Source organism: Rana temporaria, chromosome 10 (assembly GCF_905171775.1).
Source record: "Rana temporaria chromosome 10, aRanTem1.1, whole genome shotgun sequence".
NCBI classification, from domain to species: Eukaryota; Metazoa; Chordata; class Amphibia; order Anura; family Ranidae; genus Rana; species Rana temporaria.
Genome location: NC_053498.1, coordinates 143,240,438 through 143,247,152, shown reverse-complemented (window position 1 = coordinate 143,247,152; position 6,715 = coordinate 143,240,438).

Genomic DNA, 6,715 nt, shown 5'->3' with positions numbered 1-6,715 from the left:
GTAAAAAATATTGGGCCAGATTCACGTAGCTCAGCGGATCTATAGATCCGCTCGATCTACGTGAATTAAGATCCGCTCCCGCAAGTTTAGGAGGAAAGTGGCTAATTCACAAACCACTTACCTCCAAACTTGCGACGGCGGATCCTAAATCCCCCAGCGGAATTCAAATTCCGCGGCTAGGGGAGTGTCATATTTAAATCAGGCGCGTTCCCGCGCCGATTTAAATGCGCATGCGTCGTCCGGGGAATTTCCCGGCGTGCATTGCTCCCACTGACGTCACTAGGACGTCAGTGGTTGTGACGTGAACGGGACTTGCGACGCGCGTGTTCGTGAATCGGCGTACGCAAACGACGTAGGAAAATTCAAATTCGACGCGGGAACGCCTGCTATACTTAACATTGGCTGCGCCTGATAAAAGAAGGGGTAAGTATACGACGGAAAACCGCTACGGAAACGACGTAAGAACACTGCGACGGGTCCGCGTACGTTCGTGAATTTGCGTATCTCGCTGATTTACATATTATTTATCGTAAATCAGCGGGAACGCGCCATTTTTAAATTGAAAAAAAGATCTGACAGTGTAACACATTGTAACACTGTCGGATCTAGCCCTATCTATGCGTAACTGATTCTATGAAACAGGCGCATAGATAGGACCAGTTTACGTCAGAGATACGATGGTGTATCTGTAGATACACCGTCGTATCTCTTTGTGAATCTGGCCCATTGTGTTTTTTTCAAAATTGTCGCTCTATTTTTGTTTATAGCGCAAAAAAAATTAAAACCGCAGAGGTGATCAAATACCATCAAAAGAAAGCTCTATTTGTGGGAAAAAAATTTGGGAGCCACGTCGCACGACCGCGCAATTGTCAGTTAAAGCGACGCAGTGCCGAATCGCAAAAAAGATGGCCCGGTCATTGGATAGCCAAATGGTCCGGGGCTTAAGTGGTTAATAAATCCATTCGGTTTTATCTGCTACACTTAGTCTGGTGTTCCCTTTAGCCCATCTGGGTAGGAAACTATCCTCCTGGGAGAAGAACTCAGGCTCCAAACTATTTATGTACTTGCCAGCTACCATCTGGGCGCACTCCCCCAGGGATTGGCTTAACTAAATATTCAGGCTGCTCATTCGACTCTTCCCCCACTACATTCTGGAAACCTCCAGAAAACAGGGGGAAGCAATCAAACCTTCTGCCTGTAGAGCACAGAGAAGCCAAAAGTAATCACAAGCTGCTCTACTGATTACTGGAAAGCCACACAAACTAAATTTGCCTAACCTAACTAGCAACCTATCTGGCATGGTGCTCCATCAACGCTGACAGGGGCAGGGAGAAGAGACCAATAGGGTCATAAAAATCCTACCTGTCCTATTTTAAAAAAAAATACAAAAAAAAATAGGTTTAGTTCCAGAAATAAAAAAATTAGCAAAATCCGTAATTTTCCAGTGAAATCGATTAAAAAAAAATAATTTAGCAGAATCTGTAATCTTCCATTAAAATCAATTTAAAAATGTAAAATTTTTTGCAAAATCTCAAATTTTACAGTGAAATCAATTAAAAAAAAATTGGAAAATCCATAATTTTCTAGTGAAATCCATAAATAAATTTAGCAAAATCTGTAATTTTCCAGTAAAATCAATTTAAAAATATATTTTTTTTGCAAAATCTGTAATTTTCCAGTGAAATCAATTTAAACATTTATAAAATTTAGCAAAATCTGTAATTTTTAGTGAAGCCAATTTAAAATTTTTGAAAAATCCGTAATTTTCCAGTGAAATCCATTGAAACATTTGAAAATGTGTCAAAATCTGTAATTTTCCAGTGAAATCAATTTAAACATTTAAAAATTTGTCAATCTGTAATTTTCCAGTTAAATCAATTTAATCATTAGAAAATTTAGCAAAATTTGTAATTTTCCAGTGAAGTCAATTTAAAAATGTAAAAATGTTGCAAAATGCAGTGAAATCAATTTAACATTTTTGAAAAATCCATAATTTTCCAGTGAAATCCATTAAAACAATATTTTTTTTTGTAAAATCTTTAATTCTCCAGTGAAATCAATCCAAAAATTAAAAAATGTAGCAAAATCTGTAATTCTCCAGTGAAATCAATTACAAAATGTACAAATTTAGCAAAATCTGTAATCTTCCAGTGAAATCCATTTAAAAATTTAAAAATTTAGCAAAATCTGTAATTTTCCAGTGAACTCAATTTAAAAATTTAGGAAAATCTGTAATTTTCCTGTGAAATCCATTTAAAAATGTAAACATTTAACAAAATCTGCAATTTTCCAGTGAAATTAATTAATTTTTTTTGGAAAATCCGTAATTTTCCAGTGAAATCCATTACATTTTTTTAGCAATATCTGTAATTCTCCAGTTAAATCAATTAAAAAAATTACGAATTTATCAAAATCTGTAATCTTCCAGTGAAATCCATTTAATAATGTAAAAATTTATCAAAATCTGTAATTTTCCAGTGAAATCAATTAAAAAATGTAAACATTTTGCAAAATCTGTAATCTTCCAGTGAAATCCATTTAATAATGTAAAAATGTATCAAAATCTGTAATTTTCCAGTGAAATCAATTAAAAAAAATGTAAAAATTTGGCAAAATCTGTAATCTTCCAGTGAAATTAATTAAATCATTAAAATGTTTAGCAAAATCTGTCATTTCCAGTGAAATCCATTTAAAAATGTCAAAATGTATCAAAATCTGTAATTCTCCAGTGAAATCAATTAAAAAATTATAATTTTTTTGCAAAATCTGTAACTTTCCAGTGAAATCAATTAAAAAAATTACAAATTTATCAAAATCTGTAATCTTCCAGTGAAATCAATATAAAAATTAAAACATGTATCAAAATCTGTAATTTTCCAGTGAAATAATTAAAAAAATTGAAAAATTTAGCAAACTCTGTAATTATCCAGTGAAATTAATTTAAACATTTTATTTTTTTCGCAAAATCTGTCATTTCCAGTGAAAGCAATTAAAAAAACTAAAACATTTTGCAAAATCTGTAAATTTCCAGTGAACGAAATTTTTCAATTTAAAAAATTTAGGAAAGTTTTCCGTGAAATCAGTTTCAATGTCATTTGTTAATCCTGAAACTATTTGTTATGAATTTGAAAATTGCAAATCCGGGAAAGAAGACAAACCGAACAAAAAATCGAAGGCAACAGACTTGGAAAAAATAAATAAAATAATAATAACTAAGATGCACCGCAACCAAGGCAACAGACTTGAAAAAAAAAACGTATCTCAGAATTTTAAAAATGTTATTTTAATTTATTTTATATTTTATTTTAAACTCTCTATTCAATTTTTTTTATCGAGCTTTATTATAAAGTAGATATTTTTTTTGTTGCAGCTTTGAGTTTGGTTGCAGTGCATCTTAGTTATTATTATTTTATTTTTCCCTCGCCTGTTTCGTTCTTAATCAGAATGATTGTGTATACACCATTAAGGGCTCTGACTGCTGACATTCGTACAATAGCGCTTCACGAGGCCAGCGGGAGATCCCGTCTACCCAGGTGTGTGTGATAGAGTCTTTGCAAATGAACAAGTCTTTAGTCTCTTCAGCTATTGTTTTGGCTTCCAGCAAAGTCTTTTCAGGGCTTATGTATAGCGAAGAGAAAGCCAAGGTTTTTTTTTTGATTTTTTTTTTTTTTTTTGATTTGTCCTTCTCGGTATGTTGAAAAGATATGACATCTGAGTAGGACTGCGGATTGACTTGGAGGAAAAAAAAAAAGAGGCTAAGCATTACTTCTACCTACCGCAGAAGCTGATAAACGAAACGCAAAAATGGAGAACAGGAAATACTCTCATGGTTTCCCGAGCAGAAAGTTCCCAGTAGGAGGCGGGATTGAATTCAGATCTCTCAGAGACGTTGGGGCCATTGATGCCTCAATCATCAGATGGTTTATGAGACAAATGAAGATGGAAAGATTGGAAGTATACCGACGTGGGCTAGGAAATAGATCAGGGGCTGGGGAAAACTATACCTGGTGGGGGTTTTTTTTTCCATCTTGGTGGTGACTAGTGCCTAATGGATAATCCCTGGGGCTGAATGCAAAAAAAAACATAATTAAATAAAATAAAATATAAAATAAAATACATTTAAATAAAATGAAAACTTATTTTTTTTTAATTTACTAAAGACAAAAACATAATTTACTTAATTTGATAGAAAGTTTAAAATAAAATATAAAATAAATTAAAATTACATTTTAAAAATTCAGAGATAATGGTGTTGATTTAATAAAGACAATTCCGTTATTTACTTAATTTGATAGAGAGTTCAAAATAAAATATAAAATAAATTAAAATAAAATGAAAACTTAAAAAAATCTGAAGTAATGGTGTTGATTTACTAAAGACAAATACATTATTTACCTAATTTGATAGAGAGTTTAAAATAAAATATAAAATAAATTAAAATAAAATTTAAAAAATTCAGAGATAATGGTGCTGATTTAATGAAGACAAATACATTATTTACTTAATTTGATAGAGAGTTTAAAATAAAATATAAAATAAATTAAAACTTAAAAGATTCTGAGATAATGGTGTTGATTTACGAAAAACAAATACATTATTTACTTAATTTGATATAGAGTTTAAAATAAAATATAAAATAAATTAACATAAAATTAAAAAAAATCTGAGATAATGGTGTTAATTTACTAAAGACACATTAATTATTTACTTAATTTGATAGAGAGTTTAAAATAAAATATAAAATAAATTAAAATAAAATTTTAAAAATTCTGAGATAATGGTGTTGATTTACTAAATACACATTAATTATTTACTTAATTTGATACAGAGCTTAAAATAAAATATAAAATAAATTAAAATAACATTTTAAAAATTCTGAGATAATGGTGTTGATTTACGAAAGACAAATACATTATTTACTTAATTTGATAGAGAGTTTAAAATAAAATATAAAATAAATTAATTTAAAAAAAAAATCTGAGATAATGGTGTTGATTTACGAAAGACAAATACATTATTTACTTAATTTGATAGAGAGTTTAAAATAAAATATAAAATAAATTAAAATAAAATGAAAACTTAAACAAATCTGAAATAATGGTGTTGATTTACTAAAGACAAATACATTATTTACTTAATTTGATAGAGAGTTTAAAATAAATTATAAAATAAATGAAAACTTAAAAATTCTGAGATAATGGTGTTGATTTACTAAAGACAATTTTTTTTCGTAATTTGATAGAGAGTTTAAAATAAAATATAAAATAAAACAAATTAAAATAAAATGAAAACTTAAAAAATTCTGAGATAACGGTGTTGATTTACTAAAGACAAAATGTTTACGTAATTTGATAGAGAGTTTAAAATAAAATATAAAATAAAATAAAACAAATGAAAATAAAATGAAAACTTAAAAGAATCTGACATAATGGTGTTGATTTACTAAAGACAAATACATTATTTACTTCATTTGATAGAGAGTTTAAAATAAAATAAATTAAAATAAAATGAAAACTTAAAGGGGTTGTAAAGAAATATATATTTTTTTTAAATAACAAACATGTCATACTTACCTCCACTGTGCAGCTAGTTTTGCACAGAGTGGCCCCGACCCTCGTCCTCTGGGGTCCCTCGGCGGCTGTCTCTGGTCCTCCCCGCAAGAACTCTACACATTCATGCAAGCTCCCTTGCATTGTGTGGAGTCCTTGCGGGCGCGCTCCCGTGATACAGCGAGTGGCCATAGCCGCTCACTGTATCACTCGGCCCGCCCCTCGACGCGCCGCGTCATTGAATGTGATTCACAGCAGCGCCAGCCAATGGCTGTGCTGCTTTCAATCCATCCACTCTAGCCAATCAACGGCCAGGCTGAGCGGTGAAGGGGGTGTCGGGGCCGAGCACGGGACTTTCGAGGGGTCAGGTAAGTATAACGTGGGACCGGGGGGGGGGGGGGGGTATAGTCGGAAGTGCATAGAATGCTTTAAGGTGAAAAAACTTTTACCTTTACAACCCCTTTAAAAAAAATCTGAGATAATGGTGTTGATTTACTAAAGACAAATAAATGATTTACCTAATTTGATAGAGAGTTTAAAATAAAATAAATTAAAATAAAATGAAAACTTAAAAAATTCTGAGAGATATATATATATATATATATATATATATATAAATAAGATGACATTTTCACTATTTACTAAAATCAAATAAACTTTCTACTTTGAAGGGGAATTTGCTAGAGAGTTTAGTGAATTCGATTTTTTTTTTTTCATGCACGTAAATTAAAAAAAAAAAAATTCTTTCCAAAGTGAAACTTCATCACATTCCGTAAGCCCTGGGGCAAAATCCCTTGCAAACTGAACAGCCAACTCTCCTTTAGTAAATCAACCAATATATTAGATTTTGTCCAAAAACAATTGTCCTAGTTCTTATACAATATTATTGAGTAAAGATTCTCAACTCAAAGTGGGCATGACTTTTTTAGTAAAGGGGTTGTAAAGGTTCATGTTTTTTCACCTTAATGCATTCTATGCAAACCGAGTCACAATTAAAAAAAAAATTGCTCGCAAATCAAAACGCTCTCAAACCAAGTTACTCTTAAACTGAGGCCCTGCTGTATAGAAGAAGAGTTTCTTTATAGACATGTGAAATTTTAACGACTTATGTATATTAATAAAAAAGTTCTGCCCACTTTTGTCTTACTTTTGGTACAGCCTGTGTG